The following is a 19,118-nucleotide window of genomic DNA, read 5'->3' as shown; positions in this document are numbered from 1 at the left end:
CAGAAATAAAAGCCATCTTTGATTTTAAATTTGTACACAGCACCAGAGAAGTAAAGAATCACACTGCTGTGAATAATAAGATACTGTTGGTGGAGGCAGATGGCATAGAGAGTTAAGGAAGGTGACAAATTTTGCTGCAATGTTTTTTGTGAGATGGCATGTTTTTGCAATGTCATTATCATAAAGACAATATAATGCAGGTTACAGTGGAGACACAGTAGACAACTTGTCCTAGTAATTGTGCAAAAACTTCAGGGGTAAAGGTCGTTACACAGGAAGGAAACATTGTTAGGATTAATGTGAGCTGTAGTTCCTGTGGTACAGGTTTTAATTCCCTCAGGCCTTATTTACTTACTGTGTGACCTTGTGCATATCATTTAACCAGACATTGGTCCCGGGTCACCCCTGAAAAGGGACTGTGTCCACATTGGACCTACTTGGTTAACAGATTGGTATTATTTTATGTAATTTTTCTTTTTGTTACTGGACATGGTACCAGTTTGCTGAAGGCTAGCTCATCAACTTCTGCTCAGTCATGACCAGCAAATCAAAAGACCATCCATCAACATAACATTTACATGACATGTAAAGCCCACTCCCCCATCCCTATGCAGGAACCACAGGCTCTAAACTCAAGTATTATGTCTACTTCCAAAGTCATAAACCCTGAAACATAAGTCATAAATACCTTGATGAATGCTCTTTCAGTCTGTTGCTGTTGACTTAACTGGCATCCACAGAACAGTCAGACCTCAGCAAAAGAATATTTTTGTAATGTCCAGTTATAAATAAGCATAGATGCTGTAAGTGAAGATTTCATTGATGCAGCAAAGCTATGACTTTTTATGAGTAATGATTTTTTTTGGTCATGCTGTTTGCTACCTAAATGGCCTACACACTCAGCGTGTTGAATAAAATAATTCCTGTTTTCAGACTTTTGTGACATATTGTTATACAGCATTCTATCTTCTGATCCACTACATTGTAAACTATGACTTTGTGGTCTGAATTTAAAAATGATACACACAAAAAATAACTTGTAATACAATGGAACAGCAGAAAGCAGTAAGAGTCAGATCTGCTTTAACAAGTTTATTGCATATGCCACAGAGTAAACAACAAAAGAAATTCAGATGCTAAGCTCCTGTCATTATCTCACTAGACATGCAAAGAGCACATAATTAACTTTTCAATGCATTTTAAAAAAATGCTGTTAGTTTCTAAATGTACTAGAGAGTTCCAGTTGATGATTCGATTATTTGCAGAATCAGCATCTGTTTGGGAAAATAAAAGAGAAAAAAGAAAAAAATGATTGGGGTCCTAGTATGTTATTTTTATTAGCCAGTAAAGACTTAACTGCACATTAGTTTGAGTCACAGGGATTTCTTCATTTGGTGCATACCCTGGTAAATGTGTCTTGTTGTTTGTACCGTGCCAGGTCACAAGTTTTAACCACAACTCTTGGGTGAAGTCATAGAAATGTTTCATTGTTTTGTTGTGTGTTAGTGTAGGTAAGGCCTGCTCTGTTCAGCTTAAATGGGGAAAAGAGTTAACATTACAGTGTAACATTACCACCAAAACAAAACTAAAATCTTCTAAACAGGCAGGAAAGATTTCATTAATTTATTTAACACTTGCGTGCTTTATAAAAGCAGAACAGTATAGATTCCATTAAAAGCATAAGAATGAGGGGAAAAGCATCAGATATGTATGTATTAGAGTTACAAATAATTGTGACACTAAATTTCTGTTAAGAACATAAATGATTCAGTTATAAATGTTATGTAGACTGAGAAGTTAACATTACATAATGACTTGTTTCAGAAGAGGACTGCAGTCTTAAGTTACATGACTTTTTTCAAGTCATTAAGGCTGCAGTCTTAAGTTGCAGATCTATAGCTATCAAATGAAACTACACAAAGAGATAAAGTTTTGTGTTAAAAATGCAAACGACATTCATTAAAAGTATAAAATGATATGCAGCAACTGATTCAGAGCTACACAAACGTACTTCATTTATTCATATTTTGTGATACCCACTTCATCCACTTTGGGATCATGGTAAGGATGGACCCTGGCCCTTGGCCTTGAGCTCAGCTGGTAAAAAACAGACCTATATGAGATGCCACTATATTACAGAATAAACACACACACAATTATTAAACATGACCAGTTTATGTGAGATGCCGCTGTAATACAGAATAAACACACACACAATTATAAAAAAAAACAAAAAAAATATCCTTGTTTTCCCGCTTTTCTGAACTAGAATAGTCCAGTCTTCAGATTTTGCTGATCTCTGGGCTTTGTCTTAGTTCCTGTGCTATCCATATCCTTATTTGGATAAGAGGAAGCTTCTTTGTTTACCAGTGGGAGTGGGGAGCACTGAGCAACCTATTTGTCCCTAGAGGAGTGGTTCCAGCCCAGCAACTTGTAGTTTATTGGCCATTTTGGGTCAATTCCTGGCTCTTTTCAACCCCCCTGCTATAAAGCCTGTTTTTGCACACTTTTTCACTTGTAAAAGACTCAGCAAAGCTCCTCGTGGTGTCCTGCAGAGTTCTACAAGCAGCAGAGAGTGAAAGAGTGACTTTCCTTGATTTTTAAGTATTTTTTTCTGGCTTTCGCTTTAATTACTGCATCTCGATTGCATTTCGCCTAAAAAACAGCTCTGCATATTGTTTTTACTGTACCTGTGTAGATTTTAAACTGTTAGCACTTTAAAAAGTTATTTTTGTTTAATTTAACTGTTAGTCTAACACACTCAAGTGCGCTAGCCGTTTTATAGCATTTACTGTTTGCTACTGTATCTTTTTTTTCTGTCTCTGTAAAAAAAGAAAAAAAAAACAAAAAAAAATCCTTGTTTTCCCACTTTTCTGAACTAGAATAGTCCAGTCTTCAGATTTTGCTGATCTCTGGGCTTTGTCTTAGTTCATGTGCTATCCATATCCTTATTTGGATAAGAGGAAGCTTCTTTGTTTACCAGTGGGAGTGGGGAGCACTGAGCAACCTATTTGTCCCTAGAGGAGTGGTTCCAGCCCAGCAACTTGTAGTTTATTGGCCATTTTGGGTCAATTCCTGGCTCTTTTCAACCCCCCTGCTATAAAGCCTGTTTTTGCACACTTTTTCACTTGTAAAAGACTCAGCACAGCTCCTTGTGGTGTCCTGCAGAGTTCTACAAGCAGCAGAGAGTGAAAGAGTGACTTTCCTTGATTTTTAAGTATTTTTTCTGGCTTTCGCTTTAATTACTGCATCTCGACTGCATTTCGCCTAAAAAACAGCTCTGCATATTGTTTTTACTGTACCTGTGTAGCTTTTAAACTGTTAGCACTTTAAAAAGTTATTTTTGCTTAATTTAACTGTTAGGCTAACACACTCAAGTGCGCTAGCCGTTTTATAGCATTTACTGTTTGCTACAGTATCTTTTTTTTCTGTCTCTGTAAAAAAAGAAAAAAAAAACAAAAAAATATCCTTGTTTTCCCGCTTTTCTGAACTAGAATAGTCCAGTCTTCAGATTTTGCTGATCTCTGGGCTTTGTCTTAGTTCCTGTGCTATCCATATCCTTATTTGGATAAGAGGAAGCTTCTTTGTTCACCAGTGGGAGACGGGAGCACTGAGCAACCTATTTGTGCCTAGAGGAGTGGTTCCAGCCCAGCAACTTGTAGTTTATTGGCCATTTTGGGTCAATTCCTGGCTCTTTTCAACCCCCTGCTATAAAGCCCATTTTTGTGCGCTTTTTCAATTGTAAAAGACTCAGCACAGCTCCTCGTGGTGTCCTGCAGAGTTCTACAAGCAGCAGAGAGTGAAAGAGTGACTTTCCTTGATTTTTAAGTATTTTTTCTGGCTTTCGCTTTAATTACTGCATCTCGACTGAAAAACAGCTCTGCATATTGTTTTTACTGCACCTGTGTAGATTTTAAACTGTTAGCAATTTAAAAAGTTATTTTTGTTTAATTTAACTGTTAGGCTAACACACTCAAGTGCGCTAGCTGTTTTATAGCATTTACTGTTTGCTACTGTATCTTTTTTTTTCTGTCTGTAAAAAAAAGAAAAAAAAACAAAAAAATATCCTTGTTTTCCCGCTTTTCTGAACTAGAATAGTCCAGTCTTCAGATTTTGCTGATCTCTGGGCTTTGTCTTAGTTCCTGTGCTATCCATATCCTTATTTGGATAAGAGGAAGCTTCTTTGTTCACCAGTGGGAGTGGGGAGCACTGAGCAACCTATTTGTCCCTAAAGGAGTGGTTCCAGCCCAGCAACTTGTAGTTTATTGGCCATTTTGGGTCAATTCCTAGCTCTTTTCAACCCCCTGCTATAAAGCCCATTTTCGCGTGCTTTTTACTTGTAAAAGACTCAGCACAGCTCCTCGTGGTGTCCTGCAGAGGTCTACAAGCAGCAGAGAGTGAAAGAGGGACTTTTCTTGATTTTTAAGTATTTTTTCTGGCTTTCGCTTTAGTTACTGCATCTCGACTGCATTTCGCCTAAAAAACAGCTCTGCATATTGTTTTTACTGTACCTGTGTAGCTTTTAAATTGTTAGCACTTTAAAAAGTTATTTTTGTTTAATTTAACTGTTAGGCTAACACACTCAAGTGCGCTAGCCATTTTATAGCATTTACTGTTTACTACTGTATCTTTTTTTTCTGTCTCTGTAAAAAAAGAAAAAAAAAAAAAAATATCCTTGTTTCCCCCTTTTCTGAACTAGAATAGTCCAGTCTTCAGATTTTGCTGATCTCTGGGCTTTGTCTTAGTTCCTGTGCTATCCATATCCTTATTTGGATAAGAGGAAGCTTCTTTGTTCACCAGTGGGAGTGGGGAGCACTGAGCAACCTATTTGTCCCTAAAGGAGTGGTTCCAGCCCAGCAACTTGTAGTTTATTGGCCATTTTGGGTCAATTCCTGGCTCTTTTCAACCCCCTGCTATAAAGCCCGTTTTTGCGTGCTTTTTCACTTGTAAAAGACTCAGCACAGCTCCTCGTGGTGTCCTGCAGAGTTCTGCAAGCAGCAGAGAGTGAAAGAGGGACTTTTCTTGATTTTTAAGTATTTTTTTTGGCTTTCACTTTAATTACTGCATCTCGACTGCATTTCGCCTAAAACACAGCTCTGCATATTGTTTGTACTGTACCTGTGTAGCTTTTAAACTGTTAGCACTTTAAAAAGATATTTTTGTTTAATTTAACTGTTAGGCTAACACACTCAAGTGCGCTAGCCATTTTATACCATTTACTGTTTGCTACTGTATCTTTTTTTTCTGTCTCTGTAAAAAAAAAAGAAAAAAATATCCTTGTTTTCCCGCTTTTCTGAACTAGAATAGTACAGTCTTCAGATTTTGCTGATCTCTGGGCTTTGTCTTAGTTCTTGTGCTATCCATATCCTTATTTGGATAAGAGGAAGCTTCTTTGTTCACCAGTGGGAGTGGGGGGCACTGAGCAACCTATTTGTCCCTAGAGAAGTGGTTCCAGCCCAGCAACTTGTAGTTTATTGGCCATTTTGGGTCAATTCCTGGCTCTTTTCAACCCCTTGCTATAAAGCCCGTTTTTGCGCACTTTTTCACTTGTAAAAGACTCAGCACAGCTCCTCGTGGTGTCCTTTAGAATTCTACAAGCAGCAAAGAGTGAAAGAGTGACTTTCCTTGATTTTTAAGTATTTTTTCTGGCTTTCGCTTTAATTACTGTATCTCGACTGCATTTCGCCTAAAAAACAGCTCTGCATATTGTTTTTACTGTACCTGTGTAGATTTTAAACTGTTAGGACTTTAAAAAGTTATTTTTGTTTAATTTAACTGTTAGGCTAACACACTCAAGTGCGTTAGCCGTTTTATAGCATTTACTGTTTGCTACAGTATCTTTCTTTTCTGTCTCTGTAAAAAAAGAAAAAAAAAACAAAAAAAAATCCTTGTTTTCCCGCTTTTCTGAACTAGAATAGTCCAGTCTTCAGATTTTGCTGATCTCTGGGCTTTGTCTTAGTTCCTGTGCTATCCATATCCTTATTTGGATGAGAGGAAGCTTCTTTGTTCACCAGTGGGAGTGGGGAGCACTGAGCAACCTATTTGTGCCTAGAGGAGTGGTTCCAGCCCAGCAACTTGTAGTTTATTGGCCATTTTGGGTCAATTCCTGGCTCTTTTCAACCCCCTGCTATAAAGCCCATTTTTGCGTGCTTTTTCACTTGTAAAAGACTCGGCAGAGCTCCTTGTGGTGTCCTGCAGAGTTCTACAAGCAGCAGAGAGTGAAAGAGGGACTTTTCTTGATTTTTAAGTATTTTTTCTGGCTTTCGCTTTAATTACTGCATCTCAACTGCATTTCACCTAAAAAACAGCTCTGCATATTGTTTTTACTGTACCTGTGTAGATTTTAAACTGTTAGCACTTTAAAAAATTATTTTTGTTTAATTTAACTGTTAGGCTAACACACTCAAGTGCACTAGCCGTTTTATAGCATTTACTGTTTGCTACTGTATCTTTTTTTTCTGTCTCAGTAAAAAAAGAAAAAAAATATATATATCCTTGTTTTCATCCCTTTTCTGAACTAGAATAGTCCAGTCTTCAGATTTTGCTGATCTCTGGGCTTTGTCTTAGTTCCTGTGCTATCCATATCCTTATTTGGATAAGAGGAAGTTTCTTTGTTCACCAGTGGGAATGGGGAGCACTGAGCAACCTATTTGTCCCTAGAGGAGTGGTTCCAGCCCAGCAACTTGTAGTTTATTGGCCATTTTGGGTCAATTCCTGGCTCTTTTCAACCCCCTGCTATAAAGCCCATTTTTGCGCACTTTTTCACTTGTAAAAGACTCAGCACAGCTCCTCGTGGTGTTCTGAAGAGTTCTACAAGCAGCAGAGAGTGAAAGAGTGACTTTCCTTGATTTTTAAGTATTTTTTCTGGCTTTCGCTTTAATTACTGCATCTCGACTGCATTTCGCCTAAAAAACAGCTCTGCATATTGTTTTTACTGTACCTGTGCAGATTTTAAACTGTTAGCACTTTAAAAAGTTATTTTTGTTTAATTTAACTGTTAGGCTAACACACTCAAGTGCGCTAGCCATTTTATAGCATTTACTGTTTGCTACAGTATCTTTTTTATCTCTCTCTGTAAAAAAAGAAAAAAAAAATATCCTTGTTTTCCTGCTTTTCTGAACTAGAATAGTCCAGTCTTCAGATTTTGCTGATCTCTGGGCTTTGTCTTAGTTCCTGTGCTATCCATATCCTTATTTGGATAAGAGGAAGCTTCTTTGTTCACCAGTGGGAGTGGGGAGCACTGAGCAACCTATTTGTCCCTAGAGAAGTGGTTCCAGCCCAGCAACTTGTAGTTTATTGGCCATTTTGGGTCAATTCCTGGCTCTTTTCAACCCCCTGCTATAAAGCCCATTTTTGCGTGCTTTTTCACTTGTAAAAGACTTGGCAGAGCTCCTCATGGTGTCCTGCAGAGTTCTACAAGCAGCAGAGAGTGAAAGAGGGACTTTTCTTGATTTTTAAGTATTTTTTTTTGGCTTTCTCTTTAATTACTGCATCTCTACTGCATTTCGCCTAAAAACAGCTCTGCATATTATTTTTACTGTACCTGTGTAGATTTTAAACTGTTAGCACTTTAAAAAGTTATTTTTGTTTAATTTAACTGTTAGGCTAACACACTCAAGTGCGCTAGCCGTTTTATAGCATTTACTGTTTGCTACAGTATCTTTTTTTTCTGTCTCTGTAAAAAAAAGAAAAAAAAAAACAAAAAAAATCCTTGTTTTCCTGCTTTTCTGAACTAGAATAGTCCAGTCTTCAGATTTTGCTGATCTCTGGGCTTTGTCTTAGTTCCTGTGCTATCCATATCCTTATTTGGATAAGAGGAAGCTTCTTTGTTCACCAGTGGGAGTGGGGAGCACTGAGCAACCTATTTGTCCCTAGAGGAGTGGTTCCAGCCCAGCAACTTGTAGTTTATTGGCCATTTTGGGTCAATTCCTGGCTCTTTTCAACCCCGTGCTATAAAGCCCGTTTTTGCGCACTTTTTCACTTGTAAAAGACTCGGCAGAGCTCCTCGTGGTGTCCTGCAGAGTTCTACAAGCAGCAGAGAGTGAAAGAGGGACTTTTCTTGATTTTTAAGTTTTTTTTTGTCTTTCTCTTTAATTACTGCATCTCGACTAAAAAACAGCTCTGCATATTGTTTTTACTGTACCTGTGTAGATTTTAAACTGTTAGCACTTTAAAAAGTTATTTTTGTTTAATTTAACTGTTAGGCTAACACACTCAAGTGTGCTAGCCGTTTTATAGCATTTACTGTTTGCTACAGTATCTTTTTTTTCTGTCTCTGTAAAAAAAAAGAAAAAAAATATCCTTGTTTTCCCGCTTTTCTGAACTAGAATAGTCCAGTCTTCAGATTTTGCTGATCTCTGGGCTTTGTCTTAGTTCCTGTGCTATCCATATCCTTATATGGATAAGAGGAAGCTTCTTTGTTCACCAGTGGGACTGGGGAGCACTGAGCAACCTATTTGTCCCTAGAGAAGTGGTTCCAGCCCAGCAACTTGTAGTTTATTGGCCATTTTGGGTCAATTCCTGGCTCTTTGCAACCCCCTGCTATAAAGCCCATTTTTGCGCGCTTTAGCTTGAATTAGCGCGAAGTTGCTCATAGAGCAGCATTGGGCAGCGCCGGTTAATCAAGTTTAAACTATTTCTGGCTTCGTAAAGTCTGCTCTTCAATTTTTCCCTTAGAACTACTCTACTTGCAATCTAAACAGCCTATACTCTATCTGAAAAGCTCAGCACTTGCTCCTAAAGCATTTTTTTATACAGGTAAAGCACTCTTAAACAAAAGAAAGTACTTCATTCACCTAAATTCCCTTGAGTACCCATTTCCCTATATGTCCTTTCTGACTCAGTTACACAGCAATCTTTTTCACTATTTCTAGCATGTCGAAGGGTCAGTTGCTGGCGTCCTCTCCTGTTCAGCTGGTGAATCTAGGAATCTTGAGGCAATGTTACAATTGCCTCATGTACACAGACAACCCTCTCCTCTTCCCAACAAATACAAATATATGCGAGAGATGCAACTATATAGCCAAACTGGAGGATGAGCTCTCTCAATTCAGTACTAGCAAGACCAGTCAGGAGGAGAAGGTAACCACGCACACCACAAACCCAGTCTCACATAGAACTATCACAACTGCAAACCAAACACATAAACACACAAAAACATACTCGGAGGCACTGATTAAAAATCTACCAAAACAACAGAGGCCTCCAAAGCCGACACCCAAGCAACTGCCACCTCGAGACATAGCACATGCAACACATAGTTCGCAAAGTCAGTGTGCTAAACAGTCACAGCCCTTGAGGCCAAACAACATGCCAGACACACTTGTAATAGGTGACACCATAGTCAGACACACTGACGTCCCACTCACCAGACTGAACAAGGAAAAGGTCACAGTAAGCTGCCTGTCGGGAGCTAGAATCCGCCACATAACACAAGCACTCAGGTCACTCCACAGCAAGTACAAATATGACTCAGTCATTGTACATGCCGGTGTGAATGACCTGAGACGTACCTCCCTGGACTACATGAAAAGAGACATAGAGGAGCTCTCTGATTATGTAGCCCAGGCCAGTATGACCCTGACCCTGAGCAGCAGCTTACCGTCACCAAGAATGATGCCACAGTACAAAGACAAAATGATCAGTTTTAACAATTGGCTTAATTACTGGTGTCATTCAAAGGGGATCCAATGTCTGTCTGCTTGGGATGACATGCTTGACAAGCTACGCTGCTTCGCAAGGGATGGCTTGCACCTGTCACCCCTGGGATTCTGGATATTGGCCAAGGCTGTTGCCACCCCCATAGTGCCTTTTTTAGGCAAGGCTCAAATGACAAACCTACCTCCCTAGAAAACACAAGTGGAAAAATCTAAGGGTAATGCTGCTCAATGCCAGAAGTCTAAACCTCAAGATGCACGCCCTCGAAGCCCTCCTCAGTATGGAGAACATCGATGTCTGTGCAGTGACTGAAACCTGGTTCAAGGCTCCTGAGAGCACCCCAGCACTATCAGGTTTTACTTCATATCATGCTTTCCGGCCCCAAAACTTGGACCAAACCACAAAAGGAGGGGGAGTATCCATATTCATCAAAGATACCCACACCTCCAGGTTAGTGGCAACGCATGAAGCATCGGAGACCATCCAGGTGCAACTTACCATAGGCAAAACTGCCTTACAGTTTGTAGCATGCTACAGACCACCCTCTCAAACTCAGGAACCCCACACAGCCTTCCTGAAGACACTGGAGAGTATGAATGTCTCTCCCAATAACATCATATTGGGAGACTTCAACTACCCAAACATAGACTGGGAACATTACTCAAGCCCCAACACCCTAGCCCAAAGGTTCCTAGAATTCATAAACTCAAATGCGATGGAACAACTAGTCACCATTCCCACAAGAGACAATATACTAGACCTGATCATCACAAACATGGGGACAAAATGCTCCACACCGGAAGTATATCCCTCTTTGGTAAGATCAGACCATAAATTAATCTCACTGGAAATCCACATCCCGCCCCCACCCCCTGCACAAAAGACCACAGTGAAGAACTTCTCAAAAGCCAACTTCACACTTCTTAAGACTGAAGTGGTATCCTTCAAGGTCCCTGGGCCAGTGGAAACCACAACCCACACTGCTGAATACTTTGCAAATGCCTTCTACGGGCACCTTCAAGAATGCATGGATCATGCAATCCCAAATAAAACCAAGACCCATTCTCCCAAAGGCAGGCGCCCGGTCTGGTGGACCCCAGCCATAAACAAACTTTATAACAGGAGGAGGAAGCTACTACATGACAGAGCAAAATCCCTAAAAGGGAAGGCATCTCTGATCAGTACTAACAAAAAACTACGATCACTCATAAAATCATCCAAGGCCAACTTTGAGAGAAAAATCGCAAAAGACAATCACAAGGCCTTCTTTAGCTATGTTAGAAACCTGGGTGGAAACTCCCAGATATGCTCAGAGTTAGTCCAAAATGACACAAAATACACTGAACCCACTGACATTGCCAACATTTTGGCAGACAGGTTCAGTGCAAATTTCTCCTCCCTCCCCAAAGGAGAAATAACTATCCCAGCAGAGTGTAGCCTCCTAGCATCTCAGATGCCCAGGTGAGAGCCGCCCTCTCTAAAGCTAAAAACACAGCATCAATGGGACCGGACGGTGTCCCGGGCTGTGTGCTACATGAACTCCAAGAGGAACTAAACCCACACATAAGGCTGCTGTTTAATCTTAGCCTTAATACAGGATACATACCCAAAGAGTGGCGTACGGCAACAGTGGTCCCACTTCACAAAGGCGGTGCTTCTACGGACCCTGGAAATTACTGCCCCATAGGCTTGATGAGCCTGGTCTGCAAAGCTATGGAGAGGATCATTATGGAACTCATAAACAAAGACATTGGGGACCTACAGACATTGGATCCTACCCAATTTGGCTTTGTCAAGGGCAGATCCTGCCTTTTGAACTTGGTTGACTTTTTTGAAACAGTCACTAAGGCCATTGATGAGGGTAAGGCAGTTCACACAGCCTACCTTGACCTTGCAAAAGCCTTTGACACAATACCTCACTCGGGCATCATAGACAAACTCACCAGCTTAAATGTAAACCCATATGTCACAAGATGGGTTGCAAACTGGCTCAAGGACAGAACCCACAGGGTCAGAGTTGCTGGAGCTATGTCAGACTCTAAGCCAGTCACAAGTGGTGTCCCACAGGGCTCAGTCCTGGGACCCCTCTTGTTTGGCATTTATTTTTCCGAGGTACAGGCAAACATAGGGAGGATTGTGGCTGACAACGTTCGCAGATGACTGCAAACTGGGTGCCATAATTGATACTCCAGAGGACACAAACATCTTTCAGAGAGGCCTCATAGAAACGGATAATTGGTGCCAGAGCCATGGCCTTAAGCTGAACGCCAAAAAATATATAGTCATACCCTTTGGGAAAAACAACGTACCCACAAATTACCACATAGGTGGTAATCCATTAAGTACTGAAGAGGTAATCAGGGACCTAGGGATCCAGGTTGACAGTAACCTCTTATTTGACACTCACATTGCCAAAGTGGTTAGGAAGACCTTCTATATTGCCCACCTTATCATGAAGGGTTTCACATCTAGATCAAGAGAGGTCATTGTGCCCCTGTACTCTTCTCTTATCAGGCCAATGATTGAGTACAATGCCCCATTTGGGATGTATCTTACCCGACACCTGCAGCAGTTGGAAAGACCCCAAAAGTTCCTCACCAAGAGGATAAAGGGTCTTAAACATATGGCATATGCTGCCCGACTGAAAAAACTCCAGCTCTATTCAGTCGCATACCGCCTACTCAGAGGTGATCTGTGCCTGACGTACAAGGCCATTTCCAATCCGGAATTAATGGACATGCTCCACCTCAGAAAATCCAAATCCATCAGAGCCATGAGAGCAAGAGACTTAAACCTCAACACAGAAATAAATAGGACGTGCTGGAGGGACAGATTCATAACCCAGAGGCTCCCTACACTCTCGAACAGAATCCCAATCCATGTTAGGCAGAGCCCCTCACTAACTCTATTCAAGATAAATCTTGACGAGTGGATGGGAGATCATAGGTTTACCCCGGGGGTCATCTCTGTGTCACTACTAGACAGAGGCACAGTAAACTAAACCCTAAAAGGGCGTAGTATCCTCATCCTAAGGGGTGGTGAAAGCCACACACACTCTGGCTAGGCTTATAAATGCCCTAGGGCAGATAGCCTAGTACGAACCTATGAACCTTTATGACCAGTTTATGTGAGATGCCACTGTATTACAGAATAAACACGCACACAATTATTAAATATGACCAGCTTATGTGAGATGCCACTGTATTACAGAATAAACACACACAATTATTAAATATGATCAGTTTGTGAGATGCCACTGTATTACAGAATAAATACACACACACACACAATTATTAAATATGACCAGTTTATGTGAGATGCCACCGTATTACAGAATAAACACACACACACAGTTATTAAATATGACCAGTTTATGTGAGATGCCACTGTATTACAGAATAAACACACACACAATTATTAAATATGACCAGTTTATGTGAGATGCCACTGTATTACAGAATAAACACACAATTATTAAATATAGGTTCATAGGTTCATACTAGGCTATCTGCCCTAGGGCATTTATAAGCCTAGCCAGAGTGTGTGTGGCTTTCACCACCCCTTAGGATGAGAATACTATACCCATTAGTTTGCTGTGCCTCTGTCCAGCAGTGACACAGAGATGATTCCCGGGGTAAACCTACGATCTCCCATCCACTCGTCAATATTTCTCTTGAACACAGTCAGTGAGGGGCTCTGCCTCACATGGACTGGGATTCTGTTCCATAGTGTAGGGAGTCTCTGGGTGATTAATCTGTCCCTCCAGCACGTCCTATTTATATCCATGTTGAGGTTTAAGTCTCTTGCTCTCGTGGCTCTGGTGGATTTGGATTTTTTGAGGTGGAGCATGTCCATTAATTCCAGGTTGGACATGGCCTTGTATGTCAGGCACAGATCACCTCTGAGCAGACGGTATGAGACTGAATAGAGCTGGAGTTTCTTCAGTCGGGCAACGTATGACATATGTTTGAGCCCCTTTATCCTTTTGGTGAGGAACTTTTGGGGTCTTTTCAACTGCTGCAGGTGTCGGGTAAGGTACATTCCGAATGGGGCGTTGTACTCAATCATTGGTCTGATAAGTGAAGAGTACAGGGGTACAATGACCTCTCCTGATCTGGATGTGAATCCCTTCATGATCAGGTGGGCAATGTAGAAGGTCTTCCTAACCACTTTGGCAATGTGAGTGTCAAAAGAGAGGTTACTGTCAACTTGGGTCCCCTGGTCCCTGATAACTTCTTCCGTGTTTAATAGATTACCACCCATGTGGTAATTAGGGGTTACCTTGTTTTTCCCAAAGGGTATGACTATACATTTTTTGGCATTTAGCTTAAGGCCATGGCTCTGGCACCAGTTATCCATTTCTATGAGACCTCTCTGGAGGATGTCTGTGTCTGATGGAGTGTCAATTATGGTGCCCAGTTTGCAGTCATCTGCAAATTTTGTCAGCCACAATCCCCCTATGTTTGCCTGCACTTCAGAAAAATAAATGCCGAACAAGAGGGGCCCAGGACTGAGCCCTGTGGGACACCGCCGTGACCGGCTTAGAGTCTGACATGGCACCAGCAACTCTAACCCTGTGGGTTCTGTCCTTGAGCCAGTTTGCAACCCATCTTGTGACATATGGGTTTACATCTAAGCTGGTGAGCTTTTCTATGATGCCCGAGTGGGTATTGTGTCAAACGCTTTTCTAGGTCAAGGTAGGCTGTGTGAACTGCCTTACCCTCATCAATGGCCTTAGTGACTGTTTCAAAAGTCGACCAAGTTCAAGAGGCAGGATCTGCCCTTGACAAAGCCAAATTGGGTAGGATCCAGTGTCTGTAGGTCCCCAATGTCTTTATTTATGAGTTCCATTATGATCCTCTCCATAGCTTTGCAGACAAGGCTCGTCAAGCTTATGGGGGGATAATTTCCAGGGTCCGTAGAAGCACCACCTTTGTGGAGTGGGACCACAGTTGCCGACGCCATTCTTTGCACGTATCCTGTAGTAAGGCTAAGATTAAACAGCAGCCTTATGTGTGGGTTTAGTTCCTCATTGAGTTTGTGTAGCACACAGCCGGGGACACCGTCCGGTCCCATTGATGCTGTGTTTTTTGCTTTAGAGAGAGCAGCTCTCACCTGGGCATCTGGGATGTTTGGGAGGCTAGACCTGGTGGGATAGATATTTCTCCTTTTGGGGGGGAGGGAGGGGAGAAATTAGCACTGAACCTGTCTGCCAGTATGTTGGCAATGTCTGTGGGTTCAGTGATTTTTGTATCATTTTGGACTAATTCTGAGCATATCTGGGAGTTTCCTCCCAGGTTTCTAACATAGCTAAAGAAGGCCTTATGATTGTCTTTTGTGTCTTTAGCGATTTTTCTCTCAAAGTTGGCCTTGGATGATTTTATGAGTGATCGTAGTTTTTTGCTAGTATTGATCACAGATGCCTTCCCTTTTAGGGATTTTGCTCTGTCATGTAGTAGCTTTCTCCTCTTGTTGTAGAGTTTGTTTGTAGCTGGGGTCCACCAGACCGGGCGCCTGCCTTTGGTGGAAAGGGTCTTGATTTTATTAGGGATTGCTTGATCCATACATTCCTGGAGGTGCTCGGAGAAGGCATTTGTAAGGGTTTCAGCAGCATGGGTTGTGGTTTCCACTGGCTCGGGGGCCTTGAAGGATACCACTCCAGTCATAAGAAGTGTGAAGTTTGCTTTTGAGAAGTTCTTCACTGTGGTCTTTTTTGCTGGGGTTGGGGGCGGGATGTGGATCTCCAGTGAGATTAATTTATGGTCTGATCTCACCAATGAGGGATATACTTCCGTGTGGAGCATTTTGTCCCCATGTTTGTGATGATCAGGTCTAGTATATTTTCTCCTCTTGTGGGAATGGTGACTAGTTGTTTCATAGCATTTGAGTTTATGAACTCCAGGAACCTTTGGGCTAGGGTGTTGGGGCTTGAGTAATGTTCCCAGTCTATGTTTGGGTAGTTGAAGTCACCCAATATGATGGTGTTTGGAGAGACATTCATACTCTCCAGTGTCTTCAGGAAGGCTGTGTGGGTTTCCTGAGTTTGAGAGGGTGGTCTGTAGCATGCTACAAACTGTAGGGCAGTTTTACCTATGGTTAATTGCACCTGGATGGTCTCCGATGCTTTGTGCATTGCCACTAACCTGGAGGTGTGGGTATCCTTTATGAATATGGATACTCCCTCTCCTTTTGTGGTTTGGTCTGGATTTTGGGGCCGGAACGCATGATATGAGGTATAACCTGACAGTGCTGGGGTGCTCTCAGCAGCCTTGAACCAGGTTTCAGTCACAGCACAGACATTGATGTTCTCCATACTGAGGAGGGCTTCGAGGGCGTGCATCTTGAGGTTTAGACTTCTGGCATTGAGCAGTATTACCCTTAGTTTTTTTTCCATTTTTGTTTTCTAGGGCGGTAGGTTTATCATTTGAGCATTGCCTAAAAAAGGCACTATGGGGGTGGCAAGAGCCTTTGCCAATATTCGGAAGGCCAGGGGTGACAGGTGCAAGCCGTCCCTTGCGAAGCAGCGTGGCTTGTCAAGCATGTCATCCCAGGCAGACAGACATTGATCCTTAGAATGACACCAGTAATTAAGCCAATTATTAAAGCTGATCATTTTGTCTCTGTATTGTGGCATCATTCTTGGTGAGGGTAGGATACTGCTCAGGGTCAGGGTCATACCAGCCTGGGCTACATAATCTGAGAGCTCCTCTATGTCTCTTTTCATATAGTCCAGGGAGGTACGTCTCAGGTCGTTCACACCGGCATGGACAATGACTGAGTCATACTTGTACTTGCTGTGGAATGACCTGAGTGCTTGTGTTATGTGGCGGATTCTAGCGCCCGACAGGCAGCTTACTGTGATCTTTTCCTTGTTCAGTCTGGTGAGTGGGACGTCAGTGTATCTGACTATGGAGTCACCTATAACAAGTGTGTCTGGCCTTAAGGGCTGTGACTGTTTAGCACACTGACTTTGAGAGCTATGTGTTGCATGTCTTATGTCTTGAGGTGGCAGTTGCTTGGGTGTCTGCTTTGGAGGCCTCTGTAGTTTTGGTAGATTTTTGATCAGTGCCTCCGAGTATGTCTTTGTGTGTTTATGTGTTTGTTTTGCAGTTGTGATAGTTCTATGTGAAACTGGGTTTGTGGTGTGCGTGGTTTCCTTCTCCTCCTGTCTGGTCTTGCCAGTCCTGAGTTGAGAGAGCTCAGCCTCCAGTTTGGCTATATAGTTGCATCTCTCACATGTATTTGTGTTTTGTGGGAGAAGGAGTGGGTTGTCTGTGTACATGAGGCAATTGTAACATTGCCTCAAGATGCCAAGATTCACCAGCTGAACAGGAGAGGACACTAGCAACTGACCCTTCGACATGCTAGAAAAAGTGAAAAAGTTTGCTGTGTAACTGAGTCAGAAGGTCCTATAGGGAAATGGGTACTCAAGGGGATTCTAGGCTAATGTAGTGCTTTGTTTAGTATACAAGTACTTTACCTATATAAAAATGCTTTAGGAGCAAGTGCTGAGCTTTTGAGATAGAGAATAGACTGTTTAGATTGCAAGTAGAGAAGTTCTAAGGGAAAAATTGAAGAGCAGACTTTACGGAGCCAGAAATACTTTAACCTTGTTTAACCGGCGCTGCCCGATGGTGCTCTATGGGCAACTCCGCGCTAAATCACGCAAAAGCGCGCTTTATAGCAGAGGGTTGAAAAGAGCTAGGAATTTACCCAAAATGGCCAATAGACTACAATTTTCTGGCTAGAACCACTGCTCTAGGGACAAATAGGCTGCTCAGTGCTCCCCACTCCCACTGGTGAACAAAGAAGCTTCCCTTTATCCAAATAAGGATACGGAATAGCACAGGAACCAAGCCAAAGCCCAGAGATCAGCAAACTCTGAAGACTGGACTATTCTAGTTCAGTAAGGCAGGAAAACAAGATTTTTTTTGCAGAAAACAGGGGAAAAACAGACTGTAAATGCTATAAATACTTTTAAACGGCTAGCACACTTGAGTGTGTTAGCCTACAGGTAAAATTAAGCAACAAATAACTTTTTTAAAGGTGCAAAACAGTTAATCAACACAAAAACAGTTTAAATAGAATGCAGAGCTGTATAAACAGGTGAAAATGCAGTCGCTAAGCAGTAAATAATCAAAAAGCCAGAAAAAAATACTTAAATCAGGAAAAAGTCACTCTTTTGCTCTCTGCTGCTTGTAGAACTCTGCAGGACACCACGAGGAGCGGTGCTGAGTTGAATACAAGCGAAAAAGTGCGCTAAAGCGGGCTTTATTACAGGGGGCTGAAAAGAGCTAGGAATTGACCCAAAATAGCCAATAGACTACAAGTTTCTGGCTGGAACCACTCCTCTAGGGACAAATAGGCTGCTCAGTGCTCCCCACTCCCACTGGTGAACAAAGACGCCTTTATCCAAATAAGGATATGGAATAGCACAGGAACCAAGACAAAGCCCAGAGATCAGCAAACTCTGAAGACTGGACTATTCTAGTTCAGTAAGGCGGGAAAACAAGATTTTTTTTTTTTTTTTTTTTTTCTGTTTTGCAGAAAACAGAGGAAAAACAGACAGTAAATGCTATAAATTCTTTTAAACGGCTAGCGCACTTGAGTGTGTTAGCTTACAGGTAAAATTAAGCAACAAATAACTTTTTAAAAGTGCAAAACAGTTAATCAACACAAAACAGTTTAAATAGAATGCAGAGCTGTATAAACAGACGAAAATGCAGTCGCTAAGCAGTAAATAATCAAAAAGCCAGAAAAAAATACTTAAATCAGGAAAAAGTCACTCTTTTGCTCTCTGCTGCTTGTAGAACTCTGCAGGACACCACGAGGAGCTGTGCTGAGATGAATACAAGCGAAAAAGCGCGCTAAAGTGGGCTTTATAGCAGGGGGGTTGAAAAGAGCTAGGAATTGACCCAAAATGGCCAATAAACTACAAGTTTCTGGCTGGTACCACTCCTCTAGGGACAAATAGGCTGCTCAGTGCTCCCCCACTATAGGCTGCTCAGTGACCAGTTTATGTGAGATGCCACTGTATTACAGAATAAACACACACACAATTATTAAATATAACCAGTTTATGTGAGATGCCGCTGTATTACAGAATAAACACACACACAGTTATTAAATATGACCAGTTTATGTGAAATACCACTGTATTACAGAATAAACACACACACGCAATTATTAAATATGACCAGTTTATGTGAGATGCCACTGTATTACAGAATAAACACATATACACAATTATGAAATATGACCAGTTTATGTGAGATGCCACTGTATTACAGAATAAACACACAGTTAATAAATATGACCAGTTTATGTGAGGTGCCACTGTATTACAGAATAAACACACACAATTATTAAATATGACCAGTTTATGTGAGATGCCACTGTATTACAGAATACACACACACAATTATTAAATATGACCAGTTTGTGAGATGCCACTGTATTAC

General features: G+C 41.5%; 1 protein-coding gene across 4 annotated transcripts in view; it reads right to left on the bottom strand.

The window, feature by feature from the left end:
• Positions 1-1,066: 1,066 nt before the first annotated feature.
• The window catches only part of LOC122798035 (lipocalin-like), a 162,592-nt gene continuing 144,540 nt past the window's right edge, over positions 1,067-19,118 (bottom strand). For all 4 annotated transcript variants that reach the window (XM_044066654.1, XM_044066655.1, XM_044066656.1 and 1 more), the window contains one exon: positions 1,067-1,274. The gene's annotated coding sequence lies outside the window, so the exon portion shown is untranslated. The remainder of the gene's footprint in view (positions 1,275-19,118) is intronic.

This window comes from Protopterus annectens, chromosome 3.part1 (assembly GCF_019279795.1).
Source record: "Protopterus annectens isolate FY-2018-M chromosome 3.part1, PAN1.0, whole genome shotgun sequence".
Classification (NCBI taxonomy): domain Eukaryota; kingdom Metazoa; phylum Chordata; order Ceratodontiformes; family Protopteridae; genus Protopterus; species Protopterus annectens.
This window is presented reverse-complemented; position numbering and strand designations above follow the sequence as displayed.